Here is a 23389-nt window from a genome sequence, read left to right as displayed (position 1 = left end):
TTTGAGCAGAGGCAGTGTAATTTGAAGATGACGCACAAGTGTGCTTAGTAATGCCATACAAATGGTGGGAATCCCAAAATGACTGGAGTCCTCTCCCATGTCTCCTGACATCCATGATCCTTCTTACAATAGACAGGCCCACTTTCAATGAGGTCAGAAGGCAACAGGAACTCAATCTCCTATGTAAGAGAAGCAAAATCAGAGGATGAAAACTGACAGGTCTGGTCTTATATTCTAGGATCAGGATCTGTAAGTGATAACTAAGTTAAAAAGGGTAAAGAACAGAGTCCACCCAGTTTGCCAGACATTGAGGTGTTTGGCTGCTTTGAGGTAGGTGAGGTTTTTATGATCTGTCCAAAGAATGAAAGGATGCTCAGTGCCCACCAACCTGTGTATCCACTTTTCCAGGGCCAGTTCAGTTTCCCGATAAAGAGCTGTTGGTCACAGACATCACAGTTATGTTCTGCTGGGGAGAAACAATGAGAAAAGGAAATTTGGATGAGGTGATGAGGTGAAACGAGTGTAAGGAAGGTGATAAAAGTTAGCAAAACTTATTGGAGCTGTTTCTGGGTGGACTGATCGGGCCAGTCGACTACTGCCTGCACCTTGGCCAGGTCAGTGTTGATTCAATGATGTCAATGATGTGGCGTAGGAAAGAAACGGGATAAACATAAAATTCACATTTCTTTCCCTTAATAAAGAATTTGTTCTGAAGGATTTTTGGTGGACCTAACAGAGCTATTGTAAACAAAACAATTTAAGTAGAATTGGAAGACTGTAGGTGTGTTATTGAGGCCACATGGCATTACTGGAAACTTGAAACTGAGCTAGGTGAATGTCGAAAGCAGCCTTCCAGTTCACTCTTTGATTGGGACAAAGTGATAGGTGTTGTACAGGTCAGGTTTTAGTGAACACGGTAGCAACAGGTTGAAAGGAAGGACAATATAGGGTGTGGGGGTGAGATGGGTTAGGCCAAGTTGCATGGGTTGGCCTCATTCATTGTCTTATTTGCGGCATAGCATAGTTTGCTTCTCTGTGGAAACTCCACCAGAGCTGGGAACTCTCCAATGCAATGCTCCCTGAGAATTGTGACCCATGGGCACCAATACTCCCATATGTGATCATCAATCGTGATACACATCAAAATAAGTAATTCCAAAGAGGCAGAGAGTTCTTATGATGCAAACTCAGTCCCCATATTGTGTCATAAACCATGCAAAAATCCAATCTGAAAGGATTTTCCTCACATCTGAGGTAAGGCTGCTATTTAACATGGTTAAACATCCTGCTTCAACTGCAAGAATCTAAAAATCAGTGGATCAATCTGCAAAACTTCTCTTATCTTGGTGAAGTGAAAACAGTCTATGCCTTGTTGAAAAAACTTCTGAACTTGGAAAGAAAATCCACATATGACAGGTCAGGGTGAGAATTTAGGACCACCTGTGCCCACTGCAGCATGCGTTCTTGTAATAGTTCTACAAGAAAATGCGAGCTTAGCACTGTCAGATGAATAGGCATGGCTCTGCTACCTAAATGCCAGAAAACACTGAGTGAAGACGCCACCACTTTTCTCCAACTCACCAGAGAAGACTTGTCGTAAGCTGAGGTGGAGAAACAGTAGCAACAGAGGAAGAACTGGGATTTGATTGGGGTGAAACTGGGTTAGACATTGGTGAACTCGGCCTTTGGAGCATGGCATCCTGTTATCCAGAGATGTGTTGCAGTATTTGTTCATGTCTTTCCAATTGAGCTTCATGTTGAACAAAAGAACGTTGGACAACTGAATCCATTTCTGTGGCCCGATCGTTCTGTCAGGGGCATGGACTCTTAGAGAAAAGTTCAGTTTACTTACAAGCAGGAAATGTGCAACAATATCTGCGTTTAGTGCTTGCTTGGGTCCACAAAAAAACAACAGTCATGCAAACAGGTCTTCCCTCTGTTTAAGTAGAGTCAGAGGAAACAGACATAATGTTTCTCTTGATCACACTGTGATGTCTTGCACTTAGATGTGCTTATGAAGTGTTTTCATATTATAAAAAGACTAAGAGCTCAGTCACCAGTTATCTAGAATATAGGTGACTAGAACAGCCATCAGTGCCATTGGTTTAAATGACAGGTACCTGGTTTGTTACAGTGAGCCTTTGAGAATTCTTCCTGGGAAGTGTGGTTTCAATGTAAGTGAATAGGGCTAAAATTCAAAGCACTTTTTCTGTGCAATAAAGCATCAGAGCTTCCACAGTGGTCCCCTTACATTCATATACAGGACCGTAATACACTAAGGAGCATTTTTATTAAGTTATCAAAGTTGGCCTATCCAGGATTAATTTTAAGTATAGTTTGGAACATGTCATGGCTCAGAACAGATTTCCTCTATCATGTCTAAGGTTACAGTAGAAACATATAAAGAAGGAACCTCTTTCTGTCATGTGAACTTATATTGGCCAATACTGGTTCTTTTTGGATAAAAAAATTCAAAACAGTACAAGAAGTGAACAATAAGGGAATCTGGTTACATTCTTCCTCTGCAAAACAATAATGAACATTAAACATATTTTGAATGGCTGTTGCTACTGCCAGGCTAATTCCTGCAATTTACAGCCTCATCATCAGTACTTCCAAATTCCCCTTCCTTTGGCCACACTATTTCCTCATACCAAGTGAATCGAACTGCAACTTTGTATTCTCTGCTGTTAACGTGTCTGTACCCTCTTGTCTTTAAATTTGTCAGATAATTGTACTGTATTATTAATGTGGCTAAACAGCTAAAACTTAATCTACATTAAACCTAGCTGAAGTAAATGGTAAGAAAAATAGAACCAGCAATTTTGAACCACTAAGCAAATAGTTTTTAAATAGCTTCTTCATATAGTAAACTGCATGCCAAAAATCAGATGCACTAATCCTTTTAACCTTGTGTAACCACAGTCCAATTCAGCAAGCAATATTAGGGTTATTTATTTATTTATTGCAGTAATCAAAGATAAGTAACTTATTTTAGATTTGATTTCTATGTTCTGAAATAACTGTGCATGCTGACGTTTTTCTGAAACCAGCAGCATGCATGTTTTAGCACACTAAGACCAAGCTACAAAAACGATCCACTTGCCTGAGCCTGATGGCGTCATAGTTTTAGCACAGGATGGAGCATAGGTCATCATTTTGGAGGCCCAAGCAAACCATGGCACACCTGGATCACAAAATGATTTTCAACAGTCCACAAGCCTTCTTACTCAAATCACTTTGATTTCTATTTCCTTGGAAACAAGGAATAATTTGGATCCATTTCCCCCTTGAGATGTAATTTTTCAATGATGGTCCATATATGGATAGGCGTTGGTGCTTCTTGGCACTTTCAGGCATCAGGGGAGGCATCTACTGTACTCACATTTCTTCCCAAGGCCTCAGACAAAAATACTTAGGTAGCCTCAAGCACTGTGTCGCTGACATTCATATTATTAAACCCAGTCCTTGCACATTCCCATTGAAGACATGATTCGTCATTTGCTCTCAGCTGTAGTTGTTTTGGATCATACTTGTAGCTGGAATATTTTTGACATGACAGGCTGCTCTGCTATGTGCATGTATGTCAGGTGACAAAACATTTGATGTTTGTGCATTCCGATGGTGAAAGAGTTGAACCACAGCAACTTTTCAGTAAGAAGCAATTGTGTATGTAGATTTATTTTTTAACAAATGTAATGCAACAAAAGCGAAATACACTAAATCTGGAGAACCTATTCATTAGTATTTCCAGGACCAAACACTACATTAGCTCACCATTTATTGTTATGTCACTGTGATGTCATGACTTGCTAACCTGTTGGGCATGCCCAACCTGTTTTCCTAATAGGTTAGGTATCCCACTTCTATGCGAGGCTTATTTGTGGTACAGAAATTTCTCTCAGACGTCACAGAGAGCAGTCAAGTAATGACATAATATCTACTGTAACAAAATCTTCAAATGGAAACTGAAACAAATTAAAAGACACTTCCTGGTTTCAGGGGGAAACCAGGGAGTCAGAATGAAACCGGGTAGCTGGGGATTAAAAAAGAGGAGAACAAAAAAATGAACAGCCCCCAACACACATGCACACACATGCACATTCACTCACACACACATACACACACACAGTATTAGTTTTAAAACAACTACCTTCTTTCTTTAGCAATTGAGAAGTTGGACTTGTCCAAATTGTGATTTACCCATCTCTTGGTCTGTGACCTGTGTAAATCAGGTCCTGAAGAATAACAGTTTTATTGTACTTGATGGGGTTTCAATAGCTCTCCATGTACTTTCCTGTGGAGAATCTGTACATTCTTGCTTTGTTTACATTCATCATAGCCATCATGATTTGTTTAGTCACCGGGAGGGACCCAGCCGCTGACTGACTTGACAAAACGAAACCCCAATCAGAGAAAATAGGCAGCAACCTAATTCAAACATTTCTATGGAAACAAGTCTACAGTTTCAGTAGCTGTAACTGCAGACATTGTATGATGGCATTATTAAGATGTTCTGTTCACATAGTGTATGGCTGTAAGACATGTTGGCTTAGTGAGATTTCATTACAGCTAAATCAGGAAAAAATGCCGCCTGATCATTTCCTAATCTGGAACAATGGGAGCTTGACAGCTTTATGATGTTGTAAATGTTTCCTGAAGACAGCATTTACAACATCTTTACAATATTCACTTCTCTAACCCATTCATCTAACTCGTAAACAGCCAACACAACAATCACAGCATGAATGTGATGACAAGGGTTAGTGACGTATGTTATTGGGCAGGGAAGGCCTGCGTGACTGAAAATTCAGTGGTTTCAATGGTTTGGCAGACAGAATAGCCCAGGTTGAACAGCCTCATCTTTGTGTAACCTTCTGTTTAGTGTCAGGGAGAAACGTGCAGACAATAACTGTTGGTGGTTGAATTTACTTTAAAAAGTTCTCTTTTGTGTATGATATACAAAGAATTCTGAAATCAAACCGACAGGGTTAAAAAAAAATCATCTCGGTCAATGAAATTTTTTTTGTGTGTGTAGTTTAGTGAGAAAATCTGCCAAAGAAAATCTGCCAGAGAATAATCTGCGATGGGTGTGATTCATATAGAGAAACTGCATTAAACTATTTTTTTTACTGTGGCTTCTATTCTTCTGTAAATGTTAAAAGAGGAATCTGGTTATAAACTTACCATAAAAATAACCCTTTTTGTGTACTATTTATTTGCAACCACTAGATGTCCCCAGAGGGCCACAGGCGTTCAGCCTCCAAATTTAAACTTGTTTAAGAAGTTAAAGCAACCTAACATTCAGAAAGGCCACATATTAAATCTCTGTGGTTTGATCAGTTATGCCCTCAATACAATGCAAGCAACATTAGTCCATCACTAATACTGTGGCTCAACGTTTTTCCACCATGGATTGGGATTTAATTGAGTAAGACTGGTGTTCTTGCTCAAATCTCATAACTTGCGCTGCAGCTGTTAAGAATTACACAGCTGGGAGAGACTCTCTGTATAAGCCTGTGATCTGTGGCTGTGTGCTGGAATGTGGCCTCAGCCCATAACAGCTGGAATGAAATCAGTGCAATGATCTCATTTGCGAGGGATGGAAAGTAGGAAAACAAAGGGGGAAAGGAGAAGACCGTAATGACCTAATCTGTGTGGTAGAGAAACGCGAGGAACAGAGTGGACAGACGTATAGAGAAGCCACCTTATTTAAACCGCTTTCTTTTTGCCCAGAGTTCTTTGTATTTCTGAGTACAAACAACTGCCTTGGTGGCGATCAATTCGTTTAGGTACGTTTTCTGGAAATGAAAGCAAATTTTCTATTTTTCTATTAGTAGGAAGATGGATCCGTGCACACATTCATGGGGTCAAGGAGCTCAGTGACTGAAAATGTCAAGTTGCTCTTTAAAACAGAAAAACACTCATTACCAAAATTGTAGCAGTTAGAAAAAGTCAAACTTTAAAATGAAGACATTCCAACACGGAGATAGTATTAAAGTGATTACAGTTTTGTCTGATTGCTTAAGCCCTTTTTTTGCAACTATTGGCTAATTTTGCAAAACTCTTCACACAAATAAGAAAACCTGTCACCCAATCATCAAAACATTTTAGTTCTCTTGCAAAAGCAAACACAGCTGGATTAACTCTTCACACCTTCGTAAAAATGGTGTTTCCGTATCAAACAGTACACACAAGCCATCATCTACTAAGCACACAATGCGCCAACTGCACACTGATGGTATGAATACAAAACACATCTGGCTTTTGCTTTCTCTGTGCACAAGGTAGGCTATGTCAGTTTGAGCTCATACTTCTGTCATAGATCCATAAGCATAGAGGGATCCAAACTTCAAGTACTGGTGTTTATTCAAACACATCAAAACAAACACAAGTGTTTATTTCCAAGTATAGGATTATTTGCAATCGCCATAATGACTATATGGGTTACTTGGTCTGCAGTGAACATGCTTCCTCTGCCCCCTCCTCGTCTACCTCTTGCTCCTCCTTGTCCTTGTCGTCCTCTTCATCCTACTTCTTCACCTCCACGTCCTCTTCCTCGGCCTCCTCTACTTCTCACTCTTTCTGCTCCCTCCATTGTACTCCGCACACACAGCTTACCTGTATTATAGTGCTTAGGCTGATTGCAAAGTGAACTAATTATCTAAGAAAGTCTTCACATGTGAAAGTGTGCCAGACAGTTGGCAGATTAGTGTTAATGATAGCCATACATGTGTGTACTTTTGCTAGGAGTGTGTTGGAAATTTGGAAATTGAGTGTTGTGCAGTGAATTCTGCCTACAGTTTTGCAAAGTGTGTGTTACGAAATTGCAAACTGAGTGCAAAGCAGTTTTTGTGCTTTTAGTTTTGCAAACTCAGTGAGTGGTTTTGCTATATGTCTGCATAGTTTTAGGAATTGTGCTACAGGAATCACAGTTAGGGTTTAAGCATTCAGAAAAAACTGTAAAGACAGCAAGCTTACTTTAATCTCTCAAACTGTACCGTACTTGACTCTTTGCATCCTGTTCACTCCTACTGTTGTTTGATCCTGAGGATATACAAAAGGTCAAATTTTTTTAACGTGTCAAGTATCTACATAACCTTTAGTGGGCCATTACGCTGTACCAGAGGTATGTCGTCATGTATTTGGATTGTCCATCATCTGCATGAACAGTGAGGCCAAAGAAAAACTACCTTTAGATTACGGAAAAAAGTGAAGTGTGAATGGAGCATGTGCTGATGTTTCTGACGATGTATCCAGGCTACCTTGTACCAGTAGTAATTGGTATAACTGGGATTGATGGACTGTTCAAACACCCCTTTATTAAGATTTTTGTAGTTTTACCCCACTCTTTGTGACATTGTGATCCTCCTTCATAGATCTTCTCAGATCTGTTATCATCCACTGCTTGCGGTAAAAATCATTTCCGCTTCTGTTTTAATATCCGTGTTGACAAAACTCCCACTCATTTGCCACAGAGTTTCTAAACATATTTAATTAATCTGTTTTACAACACCACATGTTCTTCAGTCTACACTTAATCACAGGCATATTTTGGACCAAGCATTTACCAAGGGCATGTGTATTGGCCTCATAAATTTTGTTGACTTCTGCATATCTGATCACTGTTTTTATTTGATAGTAATTTCCAAAGGGTAAACAAGGGTTTCAAAATATGCTTGCGCTTTTGAAAGCATGGAAGTGGGTTGAAATTTTAACCTAATTTTGGTAGCAACAGCATACTAAGTGTTTTCAGCTTAGTTTCTGCATCCACTTTAGATTCGGTTGCACATTTTAAAGTGTAGGATACTCTGGGCACTCTGGATCAATTATGACATTTGCACTCATAGAAAAGAATGACGAGTGAAACTGAGGTGGGGGAAGATTAGGCTTTAGGCACATTATTAATGTCAATTTGTTTGTTTTTTTATATAATAAGTGCTGTGAAACTTCAGCTTCATACATCATAGTAGTTTTCAAGATATATATTCTTTGAAAACTGATCTGTTGACCTAGTTTCATTTTCATTGAAAACTGAGGCAATGTTTGAACATGAATATCCTGAAGACTATTAAAGATAAACGCCTGAAATCTTCACTGGTTTTTCTTATCATAAAAAAAAGTTCAACAGTCATGTAAATGACCATAATTGAGCAATGTTAATAAAAAACAACTACAGATAATTTCTGAATGGTATAAAGTTGATTTATAAAATGAAGATGGTACCTAATTATAACCTAGAAAATAATTTTGTTTAATATGTGAATATTTTTCCTTTTCGAAACCTACGTAACTCCATCTAAAACAATTTGCATTTTTGATAACTTTTGATGTATCCATTCCAAATTACAGAATCTGGTTCGGTTTGATGATATAAAAAAAGACCAGGGAAATTTTCAGGCTTTTATCTTTAATAATCTCTGAGAACATTCAATGTGCCAAACTAAGGGACTGAAAGTGCCATTGATGGACCAGTTAAAAAAAACATCTTTATGTTCTGACATACAATTTTTATGCAACTTGGAGATGGTCAAGCAGAAAGTTTGGTTAATTTGACATGAAATGACCCAAGTGAGAAGTGCAAACTTCAGTGCATGCTTCATCCCTGTTTTAATTCAGACTTATTAACACAGTTTTGCACTCTTTTGTTTTTACACTAAAGTCTTTCAAATCGTTCATGTTTCAATCAGTGTAAGCTATCTGTTGAGGAATATTCAAAATATTTTTTAATATATTGAGTTTTAAACCAGTCTCCTTAAATGAGCCCAAACACCCCTTAAGCCCTGTGAAGGCTTGCCATATTTTTGTGTGAAGTAATGGATAATTAACGGTTCTTTATCCTTTGGCTGTGTCCCAAGATTTTTCAAGACTATGTAATCACTCATTCAAGAAACTGGCCTCGAGCCATCTGAATGTAACAACTCATAGTTATAAAACTTTTTTTTATCAGACTTTAGTCATGTTATAGACAGCAGCTGCAAAGTGTTTTTGTCCTTATATGACAATATAAAAGTTGTGTTTTTTTCCACTCATGAGTCCACGCTACCTCTCACTGATTTCTGGAGTTCCTCAGGGTTTATGGTAAGGACTCATTTTATTTTAACCCTATATGGCACCACTTTACACTTTATACCACCAAATTACATTAAACCGACAGGTAAAAGTTATATTTATATCTATAATAATGCATCTTCTTATGTTATTATTGTCAAAAAATGACAATGAATATGTGCCCCCTAGTATTTCTTTCCCTGCCCCTTATTATTTGATGTTAATCAAAGAAAAAAACACTAAGAAGGTTGCCATGTCATGTTGCTACCATGTCTCCAACCTCATATCCAAACAATGTGTTTTAGTGACACATAACTTTCATTCTTGCTTTTATTTCTTCATTGCTGGGCTGTTATAATAGCTATTATTTCATTTCTGTTTTTTAGAATCCCTATTGTAGCAAAAAAACATCAACCAAGAAAAGTGAATATCAAATTTCAGTTTTTGCTAGAGGTTTCTTCCTGTTAATAGGGAGTTTTTCTTTCCCACTGTCACCAAGTGCTTGCTCATAGCTGGGTCATCTCTCTGTATTATTGGGGTCTTTACCCTAATACTAGGGTAAAAGGGCAGGGTATTTACCTTATAATATAAAGGGCCTTGAGGCAATCGCTGTTGTGATTTTGCGCTGTATAAATAAAACTGGACAGAATTTAATTGAATGGCCCTAGACCTGCTCAAGATTCATTTCAGTCCTGATTTAAATATTAGACTAAAACAATTAAAGCCATAGGATCTTTAACAAATGTGCTGTTATTTTTCTATGAGTGTACAGTCCCAGATCATCAGGCAGGAATCTGTTGAAGGTCCTCAACTTACCAGGGGTGTCGAACTCCAGGCCTCGAGGGCCGGTGTCCTGCAGGTTTTAGATCTCACCCTGGGTCAACACACCTGAATCAAATGGTTAGTTCATTAGCAGGCATCTGGAGAACTTCAAGACATGTTGAGGAGGTAATTTAGCCATTTGAATCAGCTGTGTTGGATCAAGGACACATCTAAAACCTGCAGGACACTGGCCCTCGAGGCCTGGAGTTCGACACCTGTGACTTAGACTAAAAGACTGCAAAAAGATGCACACCCTGATTTCACAAATTGGTTCACTGACAAAAAACATTCTCTGAATCCACAATGCAATCAGAAAACTTTTGACTCAATAAGTTTTACTTATTTTAAAGGGGAATAAACGCCAACACCCCTCCCTTCACCACAGTTAATAAAAGTTCAGAGAGTTCATCTTTTGGTACAGATGAAACTGTATTAATGAAACGAACGTTCCACGGTCGTACAATCTCTATAGTCCTCTCTCAGGAAAATGGGTTGTGCTGCACCGTTTATCACCTTCTCTCAGAAGAACACAGTCAGTGAGGGGTAGCCTGCTGGAGAGCAGGGGTAGGTGGGGGATTTTCTCGACATTGTATCACCTTTTGCCAGACTGCATATAAACCATCTCTTTAAACACAACAGTAAGTCACTTTATTAAAGTTTTGGATGGATTTTGACATAAAAAACTTGTTAGAGAATAAAATGTCTATCAAATAGCTCTATGGTTTGGTTTTACAAAGAGGCCTTTTGTGTGTTTTCTTTTCTTTTTTTCTTTTTTAGTCCTAAGATTCAAGCAATGATTATCTCAACAGACAAGAGAGGAGGAAGGGGACAATCAATTTGAAGAATACAGTAATTCCACAAAATGTTTGGGACATTGATTTTTTTCCCCATTGTGTATTTTTTGAAGCAAGACATAATTATGGGGAACATCACATTGACATCTTTGTCACAAAGGCAGGAGGAAGAGGTGTTCATTATCCCAAGATTGATATCTTATAAAATACTTAATTGATATTTCTGAATTGCCACGAGGAACCAGCCAGGAAATGAAATGGCTCCTTCCTCCCGTTTCACACAATAGTGTTAATTAAAATTTGGAGGATTTTAATATTTCTAGAAAATTATATGTCGGGTTGAAACAATTAGAGCTGCATTCTGAAATGGTGACACTTGGATTATTCCAATACTGCCAAGACTTTATAGGCAGTTTCTACAAAGACTCCCTATACTGGAACATACAGGATTAATTTAAGTGTATCACGCAAGGCTATTTAATTTCAACTTTAAATGTCTTTTATTCCCAGGGAGGATGGCTTTTCCTTTCTAAGAGCTCATGGTGTGTGGGACAGAGCTTTGGCCTTTTTTTGCCTGAATCTGTGGGTGGTACTGTAGGATTAAAAGGAGCTGCTGGCTCACGCACAAGATGTTGTTGTTTTTGTCTGACAACTTTATCAGGCTGTCTCATGAGGTCATTTACTGTCTGTGTTTGTGTGTTCGCATAAAGTGCGCACTCTTAAAATCAGCTAGGATAAATAAGTGTAATCACTTCCCCTTTCTGTGTGTTTTCCAGTATCTGCCCGTATCAGAGACATCATCTGCACAAAAGGACTTGCCAAATCTGCTCCGAATGATTCAATCTTTGACCCAGCAAAGAATGAATATCTCTTTTTCATTTTTCCCCCAATTCATATTTCTTGTAATGAATCTAATTCTTTCTATCTTGGCATCCTAATAGTGGCACAGGACAAACGTCTGAACTCTTCTCGGGGATCCTGGCATTCTGCCTGGGAGCGTTTCTAGTCAGAAGTAAAGCCAAAGAAATCGGAGACAAAAAGGGCTAAGTCGTCCGGCTGTGTGTACTGTAGAACCTCCCAACCATAGCAACGTCAAATGTTTTTTTGCCTGTCCGGTCATGATAATGAAAGGATGACAAAGAGACAAAGGGAGCTTAAATGACCTGTCATTTCTTTAGTGGCCCCAACACTTAAGAGATTTCCATTTGAAGCCTATGACAAGGGTGATGTTACTATAGAGATAACCTTTTCTGCAGCTTCACTTTTATTTGTTTACGAATCCATAAGCATTTATATAGACATGGGGAAAAATACATTTTCTTCAAATATTTTTAAACCTGCAAAATACTAAACATGGCTTTAATTGCATGCCCAAACAAAGTTCTTCCTGTTACTGGCCACCACAGTGCATCATCCATTTCCAGCTCTTCCTGTCCTCTGCATCTTCCTCTGCCACACCTACCATCTGCATGTGCTCTCTCACCACATCCATAAACCACCTCTTTGAGCTTCTTCCTAAGAGGGAACAAGGGAAGGCCATCTTCAACGACCTGCCTCTGTGCTCTTCTTCACTTCTCTTCCACATGCCCTGATTGGCTTGGATAGTTGACCCCAAGTATTTAAAAACCCATCCGCCTTGGCCATCCTAACTATTCCACTGTCCTCCCTCTCATCCATGCTGAGATCACTATGCCATTTGCAGACATCATAGTCCAAGGAGTTGTTCGCCTGATCTCATCTGTTGTCTGATCAAGTAAGAATAATATACATAAATGGAAGAGTTTAGAAATGTTTTGAGTGAAAACATAGTGCATGTTGCATTCAGCTGCCATTTTTGGTTGAAGGACTACAGAAGGAAGACAGAAAAGTGCTGACATATTGTTGGGCCTTGTTGAGCCTTACAAATTTAGCTTTGTATTTATTTTTGACCAAAAAAAGCTCTGGCTGATGTATATTTGTGTCTATGATTGTAATTGGGTTTGAAAGAAGGTGTGCTAGTTAAACATCAACCTTCAGAAATATAAACAGGAATGACTCTTCCGTGAAATGTTGTGTGTTATTCCTGTCATTCAGAGGTGTTGAGTGATACTGAGCAGCTTCCTTGTACAGGCAGTTGTGTATGACAGACAGAAAGTACTCGTACATTCTCTGGTCTGAGGCATTTGTTTGTCTGTACATTTGATTAAAGGTGGTACGTCATATCTCAGAAGCATTAAAGGGTAATTTTGGATCAAAGAGGGTGATTCACAATTAGTGGTAGTGCAGCTAACAGCGGTCCAATGTAATGGTCTATTTTGGTCTGGTTACATTGTATTATCTGGGCTGCACAAGCTGATATGTGGAGAAGTAGACCTGTGATGCTGTGCCAGTGGAATGTCAAATGTCCAACAAGGCAGCCTCTTCAAGCGCAGTCATGCCAAAACTTTGCTTTCTCTTTCGTCACTCAATGAACAGCTTGAGCAAGTGTGAGAAAGACGTTCAGGAAATGGAGAAGCTGGTGGATCACGTCCAACCGTCAAACTGCCTTCCAGGAACGTAAGAAAATAATAACATAGTTACTTCAGTGACTAACTGCACCTGACATGTTTACATGTATAGTTTACTCGTCTGATTTGCAATGTACTCTAGAAAAAATACTTAGATAAAGTACAGATCAGAATCAGAATCAGAATCGTGTTTATTGGCCAAGTATATGTGCAGACACATACAGGGAATTTGGTTCCGGTAGATGGTGGCTCTCAAGCACAGCAATGTAAATCACACACACACACACACCACACACACACACACACACACATCTCTATATATACACATTACACATACATACACAAAGCTGTGTAAACCAACTATAAATAACGAATCTAAACTTATATACATAAAATACAGAAATGAATGAGGTGGAATGAATACTACAAAATCTACATAAGGTGCAGTTGCAGTCTGGCAGTGGGAGCAGTGTGACAGGTCAACTGTTAAGAAGGGAGATGGCGAGGGGAAAGAAACTGTTCCTATGTCGGGTGGTCCTGGTCTGCAGGCTTCTGTACCGTCTGCCAGAGGGCAGCAGATTAAAAAGTCTGTGTCCAGGGTGTGAGGGGTCTGTGATGATTTTCCCTGCCCGTTTCCTGGTTCTTGAGAGGTACAGATCCTGGATGGAGGGCAGGGGGGTGCCGATGATCCTTTCTGCTGCCTGTACAGTCCGCTGCAGTCTGCTCCTGTCCTGTTTAGTGGCTGCTCCATACCAGACTGTGATGGAGGAGCACAGGACAGACTCAATGACCGCAGTGTAGAACTGGATCAGCAGCTCCTGTGGGAGACTGTACTTCCCCAGTTGTCTCAGGAAGTACATCCTCTGGTGGGTCTTTTTGAGGATGGAGTTGATGTTGGTCTCCCACTTCAGGTCCTGGGAGATGGTTGTACCCAGGAACTTGAAGGTCTTCACAGTTGACACAGGGCTGTCTGATATGGTGAGGGGGAGCAGAGTTGAGGGATGTCTCCTGAAGTCCACTGTCATCTCTACAGTCTTAAGAGTGTTCAGCTCCAGATTGTGCTGACTGCACCAGAGTACCAGCCGCTCAACTTCTTGCCGGTATGCAGACTCATCACCATCTTGAATGAGGCCAATGACAGTGGTGTCATCTGCAAACTTTAGGAGTTTGACAGCCGAGTTCTTGGAGGTGCAGTCGTTAGTGTAGAGGGAGAACAGTAGTGGTGAGAGGACACATCCTTGAGGGGCACCAATACTGAGGGACCGGGTTTCAGAGGTGATCTCCCCCAGCCTCACTTGTTGCTTTCTGTCTGTCAGGAAGCTGGTGATCCACTGACAGGTAGCTGGTGACACGCTGAGCTGGGAGAGTTTGGAGGAAAGAAGTTCAGGCACAATGGTGTTAAAAGCCGAACTAAAGTCCACAAACAGGACCCTGGCATAAGTTCCCGGGCGGTCAAGGTGTTGCAGGATGTAATGCAGCCCCATGTTCACTGCATCATCCACCGACCTGTTTGCCCGGTAGGCAAACTGCAGAGGGTCCAGCTGGTGGCTGGACTAGAATAGATCTAGGAATAGATCAATAGTGGAGATAAAAATGCAAAAACTTGGTGCATGTTTAAAAAAAAAAAAACTACAAACAACATGCAACAAGAGATCAGCTCAATAGTCAAGTAAGCATTTCTGATTTGTATATGCTTACATTCTCAAACCAAAGATTACAGGCTATAGTATCACATGTAATTCCACAATAGGTACAAGTGAGAAACAAACAAAAAAGTTTGTGATTATTGGGGTTTATGTCAGCACTATGCCAGTGGATACAGAGGTTTCTTGTGTGATGTCACGCACATGATGCTCAAGAGTTGTCTACCATATTGGATTTGATACAACCACCAGTTAAAAGGCAAAAATGGAAAAAAATGTTGGGTGTCGCTAAGAGGTGCTGCACCATCAGCTACTATCATAGCAGACTGCCACAGTCAACTGTAATTTTCATGGAATGCACCAACTTGTATGCAAACTCTCACCAACAACCTTCTAGGCATTAGTGAAACTGTGCCCCATAAACCGGAAACTGAGAACATCTGCCTTCAAAGTTAAAGTTAAGCTCAAAAGGCACAACGTTTACTTTGAAGACAAGATTTCTCAGTATCTGGTTTATGTGCCACATGTCTGCTATTGTGGATCTGTGGCAATATAAGAGGCAGCACGTTGGCAGCACTTTTACTACAACCAGACACATTGGTGTCTTACATGAAAACTACAGGTGACCATGACAGCTACACACCGATGCAATCACAAACTGGTTTTTGGTGTAGCACCCATTAGCAACAGCTAGCAATTTTTTCCCCTGCAACCGATGTTTGTATCACATCCAATATGGCGGATAACTCACAAGCAACGTGTGCACATGTGTGTACACATCTGTACCAATGGCATGGCACTGAGAGGAACATTAGAACTAAGTACACAGGGTTGGATGGAACTCAAGAACATAGCAGAACTTAGCACAATTATGAAAGATAAGGGAGAATGTCCATTTGATATACTCTGTGGCTGAATATAATGAAAACATTAAAAAAAGAAGGAAAAAAAAACTACATGACAAGTGTGTGTGTGTGTGTTTGTTTACTTGACCTGGTTATAGATAGAAGAAGATTTGTCATAAATAAACATTAAGTTAATGACCTTTTTAACTCAACTGGAATGCACAAGATGTGGATAATCTAGTAGCCTTCATAATACAGCAACATTGTGGAATTAGATTAAGTACATTTTGTGCGTGCAAACACACGCACAAAACTCATCTGAATTTGGGAATAATGTGGAGGGTGAAAAAGTAAATATTTCATTGTAATGAGATGTTTTTCCCCGCAATTAGGACGTTTAAGTCAAGTGAAAACAAAGAAAAAATGTTCCCATGGTCATAACTCATGCAAGTTCTGGTGAACTTATTTTCTTCCCTTACGTAACTCTGCTGTTTGCTGTTTCAGTCGATTTCCATGTCATTTCTTTCTTTCTTTTTTTCTTACCGCTTCCCTGTCCTTTTTAAACATTTTTTTTTCAATTTACCACCATTCATCGGTGCAAGTAACTTCACACAGAGCTAGAATATCTTGGGAAACTTGTAACACACACTCTGGTGACTGGTAGAATTCTGCAGTGGGTTCTAATGATGTTTTGTCTCAGCTCAATGCACTCATCGGCATTCTCTAGAGAAAGAACAGCTGCACTTATACCCTTAAGTACACACATGCTACGAGTGTGTAGTGGTGGCTACAACGCAGCATCAGAGGTACAAATGTGTCTCTGTGTGATTAATTCCAGATGAGCAATCATTTTTAAATGTATGTAAGACTAAACTGGTTTCTAGTGTTCTATAAGCTACACAGCCACATTGTCTTCGCAAACACATGACCTAGTTTTGTTTTTGGATCTGTTCCAAAACCTGTTTGGGAGCACAACTGGTCCGCAGGTGTTTACATCCAGGTTCTGGGAATTTAATGGACAGGGTGTGAGACAGTCTGGATAATTAAATGCTTAAATATCAGCTCACGGTTCGGAAAGAGTTACATACCAGGTCTGGCAGAGCGCTTGCTGGTATGGTGTAGTGTTTTATGTCAAAGTCACAGTTTCTACACCTGCACAGTGACAAGGGACTATGCTTAGATGTCGCCATCTGCGCTTGACGGCTAATGTCCTTGCAGACCAGCAGCCCATGATCTATAGCAGTGCTGACAGCACATATTTAATGGGTAATGAACTGTGGATTTATGTACTGTATTATGTAGCCTCAGCCCTATTCCTGTTGTGTAGTCCTACACACTGTAGCTGTTGCTGTTTTACAGGTTAATGTCAAGCTCAAACCAACCATCCAATCTTCTTGCCATTAAAAAGGTGTCACAGTGCTCTCTAGTGTGAGAGGTATGCTATAAAGGAAATTCAACACAACCAGGTTTCTTTGCATTTTTCTTGCTTTTTCTTTACAAAATCTAAAACCCCAGCCAGTGATAATGGGTATCATGACAGTTGTTATCTGCTTGCTGTTAAACCAGTCTTCCTGCTTTGGGCTCTGTGCATGCTCACGTAAAAAAAGGAGTCATGTGGCTCTTCTAACAGCACTGTCAGTGAATATAAAATGGTAATAAAAACCTATAAAGAAGAACATAAAAGCAGTTGAAATTCCAGGAATGTAAAAGAGAATTTGCAGCCGATTAGAATCAAGAATAAAAACATATTTATATATTTTCACCATCAGCAACTGAACACATGCAATTTACAGCTGCAATGTCACATACTGCTTGCACTCACGTGACTTCTTTGGGTGGTTTTGCTTAACAAATTGCATGAATAATATTTATTTGTGGAGCAGAATCTGTATTGCACTTAAAACCATGTGCAATACAGATTCAATAAAGGAACCAGAGAAAAATGCTACTTTCTTTCTAATTTTAAACTAAAACTCTGAACAAAACCTGGTTTTGATGAGCTGTGTGCTCAGCATAAGTAACCACGAAGCTTTTTTTCCCTGACACAACTAAACTGACTTTTAGCTCGTTATGGCTCAGTAATCCATTAATCTGGCGTTGTAGTACGCCCCCGTGATCTAGTGCCTTCACCCACCGATGTTTTCATTCTAGGATGTAAAGCTTCACTTATTATGTGGGTGTTGATTCTTATTTTACATTATTTTCTTCTCATTCCTACCACTCTTACCTTTCAGTAGTTTTCATATGTGTTTTACTGGAACAGAGTTTCTTCAGTTCCCTCAGCTGTTCCCTTGCCACTGTTTTCATGTTAGTGAGAAGTCTTTTCTCTTCTGTAGGCCAGTTTCTTTTATCTCCTGTATTAGTTTTACTTCCTGTCTGCTTTCCTTTGATTCCCTGACTCTTTTCACCTGTTGTTACTTTCACCTGCGTCTCATCTCCGAGCCGTTTGTCCTCCCTTGGAGTCAGCCCTTAGAGTGTTTGTAGCTTGTCTCTCCTCTCCTGCTTTGTCAAGATGTCTGTTTATGTTCCCTGATGTGTAGCCCCGATTTCTCTTTGTGCCCTTGTTTTGCCTGGCTTCTCTTGTGGATTTTAGTTTTACTTTGCATTTTTGGACATATTTGTGGACTTTTTGTACCAGCCTAAATAAAGCTCTGTTTTTCCATTTCATTCCATTATTTCTGTGTCTTGCATTTGAGGCCTCAGCTCAGCAAAATCAAAATGCATCCTAAAGAAAAACCTATGACTCAAGCATCCTAAATCTATCAGTGGAGGATGTTATTATTATTTATTTTTATTTTTTGCAATGTCTCGAACACACTAAAAAGGCCTTTTATTACTTGTTCAAACCTATTCCGGGTGCTTGGACATGGCATTTTTGGTCATAATCATTCAATTTATCTTTTTTACCTTTAAGAACAGTGTCAACCTGACCAATCTCATGGGGATAGAAATGTTTTATTTTGATTACCGAGAACAACATTGTAACATTTTGCATTTGATTTATAACCATTACCTCTATGGAGACAAGTGGACCAAGTCATAAAAAAGCCCTCCACAGCAAAACAGAGCAACCACTTGCAACCACTAGAGTTGTGCTTTCTTTCAATTTGATGCTAATCTGTACACAGCAAAATCCTCACAAAGAAAAAATGTGAAAATTTACATAATAAAATGATTAAAAATATATGTTTTTTTTTAAAATTGGGACTCAGAATGAATACTTGTTGCTTGTTTTGATGTTTTTCCCGTTTTCATTTGCTTCCTATTACTGGAAGGATTATCGCTGCTGTGCTCCCTGACTATTGTCTGGCGAGAGGACACAAAACAGCCTTTTTTCCCAACCAGGACTTAAAATGCAGGTGAAAATAAGTTTTCATCATCCTTTTGTGTGCATGTCACATTTTTAAGATGACAAAACCACATCTTTTGATGTGAGAATTAACTGTGGTCTACAGAGGCTGTTCATTCATTATATTTTCTTCACCCAGCACACAATCTAAACCAGCTTGAACAAGGCCCACAACATTAACAAGACCTACACAGAACAGCCACAAACATTAAAGCAGCCTTCCAGTCATTGTGTGTAACTGATAGATGGAGGTTAAACATCCATTCTTTTGACACTGATTTCACAAAGAAAGAAAATTGTATAAAAGTCTATCAGAAAATGATTCTACTCCAACCATGAATTTTGACCTCGGAAGATTCGCTTTAATGAACTTCAAGTCTTATTTCAGCCAATGTGTTTGTTTTGTATATTATTGACATCATTAGTGTCCAAAAGGAGGATAAAGCAGGTTGTGCTTTACGGCTAACCTGTCGTTCTGTAGTGTTTTCAGGCTGTGCCAAAGTATCGGGATCCTTCTTGTGTTCCTCCAAAGCACTTCTTGTAGCTTAGCAGGCCACATTGCTATGGAGGGTGGTACAAAACCATAACATCAACATAAATAAAAACCATTGCAGTGCATTGTAACAAGATGATCAATGCTATTCTTCTGATTGTAAAATGTGTATAGGTTTTAGTCACGCACCAGATGTCCTACAACTGGTATCACCACCAAGTCGAGTAAGAGTAAGGGTCTGTTTTTAAGAATCCTTGATGTTACACAGTCTGCTTTCATTTCTGTTTAGTTTGCCTGGTTTTATAGGGGTTTTTGCGAGTTTTAGTTTTCTTATATACAAAACGTTCTAAGTGGGTACATCTGCAATCTTGCTGCTATAGCAACCGCTGTCAGGAAGAGGCCAACATCCTGTATAATCTGTGTTTAAAAAAACACAATAAAACATCAGACAAACTCTGGAGTAATTTACCATAATATTTGCAGCAGCCCCACCTCGCACACAGTTTCTTATCTCTGTGTGCCGTAAGTCACAAAGAATATTAGTAGCAAAAGCATCATCCAAAGCCAGAAATACTGGACTTAACATTTGGCTTCTTCTTCTTTTTTTTTTCTTTTTTAAAAAAAAGGTTCAAAACCTGTTAAGAATGAACATCTTCCAGTTCATTGGTTATAATTAGATGGTTTGTGGGAATAAAAAAGATGAAGAAAAAAGAAGAAAAAAGGAGGTCCTGGAACATCCTGCCTCTTTGTTCTTGTTCTCACTCACAGGTTCTTTGGGATTCAGTTCTGCTCTTGCTAAATATTCCCATTTATATGCAGGTGAGTGATCAGGTGCATGCCAGTCTATTATGCCTTTGATTCGTATTTCGTAAACAACACGTCAGAGATGATGGCGAAGATGGAGCGCAATCAGATTCTATAATTATATCCACTCTCCTCCGGAACACAACACTAATATAAGAGATTGTGCTAATGCATCTTTTAGTTAAATTCTGAATTAAAAAGATACATTATTCATCACTCCCAATCTTGGAACAGAACCTGGGTAGAAAACCCAAAGCCTATCATGCATTGGTTAATAGCAGCCATTTGTCTGTGCTTCAGATAAACTGATAACTCAGTGCCCCTCTTTTATATGTATAACCGGAAAATTAAAAGGAAAAAAAAAACAGCAACAAAAAAACAAAGCAAAAATCATTTTGGAGACAAATAAACCAGGTCTCTGAATTGTTAGACGATAAATAGTGCGCCTTCAAAACAACTTTCCCAGTTTAAAACTAGCACTGAAGATAAGCAAGTGCTCTTAAAAAATTTCCAGGCATAATCTTAGGAACAATTATGTGTAAAACAACACAAGTAAAGTTATCTAAACTATACAGTGCAATCACTGATGTTAAAAAGTTGTGTGCAAGCTGAATAACGACACAAATGGCAAGTTAATTACAGGGTTTAGAGTAAAGAGGGCAGATGTCATTAGCTAAGCTAGCACGATGGGCACATGGAATGAAGGCACATACAAAAAGAACCTCTGTTATGAAAGACATGTTTAGTTATTCTCTGTCTGCCCATTTAATCAGGGGTGATGTTTTAGTATAAACAGTGTACATGGGCAAGCTTAAAATATTTATTCCTTACCGCCTTTGGTGAAGTATTTAGCTCTTAACTGATGCAGTATAATAAATGTGTATTTGCATATGTAATAAATCCAAGATTTGTGTTTATTAACTGGCATCAAATATGAGAAAACCCATTAGTGAACAGTGTAAGTGAGCTTAGACTGGAAAAGTGAGGCTTCTTTCTGAAACCTTTTGTCAAAACGAGTGTGGAATGTGGAAAAGTTTCTAATTTTGTTCAAGTCCCAGCAGAGCTTTGATATAAACTTTGATGGGGTTAACATCAAATAAACAGTTTATTTAGCCGTGTTAGTGTCATGGCACAAGTAGAGTACTGCACTTTTGAGAGGTTTAAAATGTTTCCATCGGCATGCCGATACTTTCTCTACTTCAAACTAACACATATTTTCTCTATTATACTCTCTGCTTTACAACACAAAGCACCTTGATGTGACCGGCTCCTGTCGCATTCTACTGTCTCCCTCATCCACGTACGCTTATGTCTCATAGAAGTACACTGTGGCCAGTCATGCTAATTTTACTATGTCGTTGCTACAAAACAAGTTCAAGAGCAAAGCCAAATGATTTTATGATTTAACAACTTTTGCCCTGATGATCTTGAGTCATAATCTGTTAATGAATAGGCTGGAATCTGCTGGTAAAGTTAACACTGCATGTCCTGTCCTCAAGCAAGACTGGAAAGTTCATCAAAGTGATCCTTGTTTCGGTCCACTGTTATCACAGCTGGCTTTATTTAAAATTACAGACAGGCACAAAGTGCATGTAAGGGCTTCGATTGCTATCTACTGTATTATATGTGGACAATAAGAGTAACACTTCATAATTATTTCAGTACAATCGAGCAATGTTTTTTTCTGTAGGTGGTGCTGCTTTATGAAATGTTACTATTACTCCTACCTACCAGTACTTACAATTCATCAGCTAGATAGGGGCATGGGTTGGGTGATAAGGTCCTATTTTTCATGCTTAGTCAGGGCTCTAATGACGTCTCTTCTGTGTGTGTTATGCAATTATTTTAAGTGGCACTAGACTGCACAAAAAATGTATAAATCCAGACGTAAACCAGGCTTTTACAGAAAAATTAGTACGCCAGTGACTAAACATTTAACTTTCCAAAAGCTACAAATCCTCTCAGCAACATTTCCTGTCTTCATTTTATCCATTTTCCTAGTGTGTGCTGTCTGACTTTGGTTTATATCACAAGAAATGTAAGTGTTTGTTTTATTATTATAGTTGCAGCAGCGTCTGTATTCTTACAAGACACTCTGGTTTTTCTGTTGGATTTTTTTTCGGTATTACTTCTCAAATACAACAGGGCTCTAAAGGAGTGTGAATACTATTCCTCAAGAAAAAATGTTCTTTAATTTGTTGTTTTGATTATGGTGTTAGAAAGTATTAGCTAGCACAGTGGTTCCCAAAGTGGGGGGGGGGGGGGCAGAGCCATTGCGAGGGGGCAATAAAAGAAAGGAAAGCCAAATATGTTTCCAAACCAACTTCTTTCCAAGCGAAAGACTACAAAATGTGATGAAACATATCTTCCCTTTGGCTTCACCTGCACAAGTGCCAAGGTAGGTATCCCCAGGAGAATTTGTTTTCCCTGCGTGGGGAGCACGCGCTGGGCTGTGCAAATTACGGACAAATAGTATCCCACATTCTTGATTTTACTTCACAAACACTGAAATTTTGGCGATGTTACCTCTTTATGCAGTCAAGTTACAGTGAGATACAAATAATAACTGTTTGGGAAACAAACAGTATCCCACAGGTTTTTTTTTTATGTTTTTGAACCCATTTTGCACAGAGAGGCATTTTTTGAAAAATATATTGATAGCGATGTTGAATATTATTACACAGGAAAAAGACAACTACAGTACACGTAAAATTATTACACTGACGCCTCTGCCTTTCTAAATGGAGAGACAGTAACTACGTGTGAATATGTAAGCGTGTAAAACCTGCAGATAGTAAATTTAACAGCAGGAGTATTTTGTGTTCAAATTACTTTGTTTTCAAAAATCTCCACCCCAGCAGGAGTTTTAAAAATCCCCGTTTTCGGTTATCCAAAACGCCATTTATTGTGGACGAAAGGTCCAAACGCATAGAAAACGCTGGGTTTTCAAAAATACTCGTGTACGTAAAAGAGTTAGTGGTTTATTTTGTTGCTACCTGTAATTTATTGCAGTTTACTTTTATTTGTTTAATTATTCACTAAATGTTTGAGGAGTGAAATAAACTGCAATAGAGTTTGAAAACAAAGAATGGTGAAGATTTT

The sequence above is a fragment of the Aulonocara sp. 'chitande type north' Nkhata Bay genome, linkage group LG2 (assembly GCF_057382095.1).
Source record: "Aulonocara sp. 'chitande type north' Nkhata Bay isolate Kocher_YH1m ecotype deep benthic linkage group LG2, A_spYH_male_GT1.1, whole genome shotgun sequence".
Lineage (NCBI taxonomy): Eukaryota > Metazoa > Chordata > Actinopteri > Cichliformes > Cichlidae > Aulonocara > Aulonocara sp. 'chitande type north' Nkhata Bay.
The sequence above is the reverse complement of the archived record's forward strand: the minus strand, read 5'-3'. Positions refer to the sequence as shown.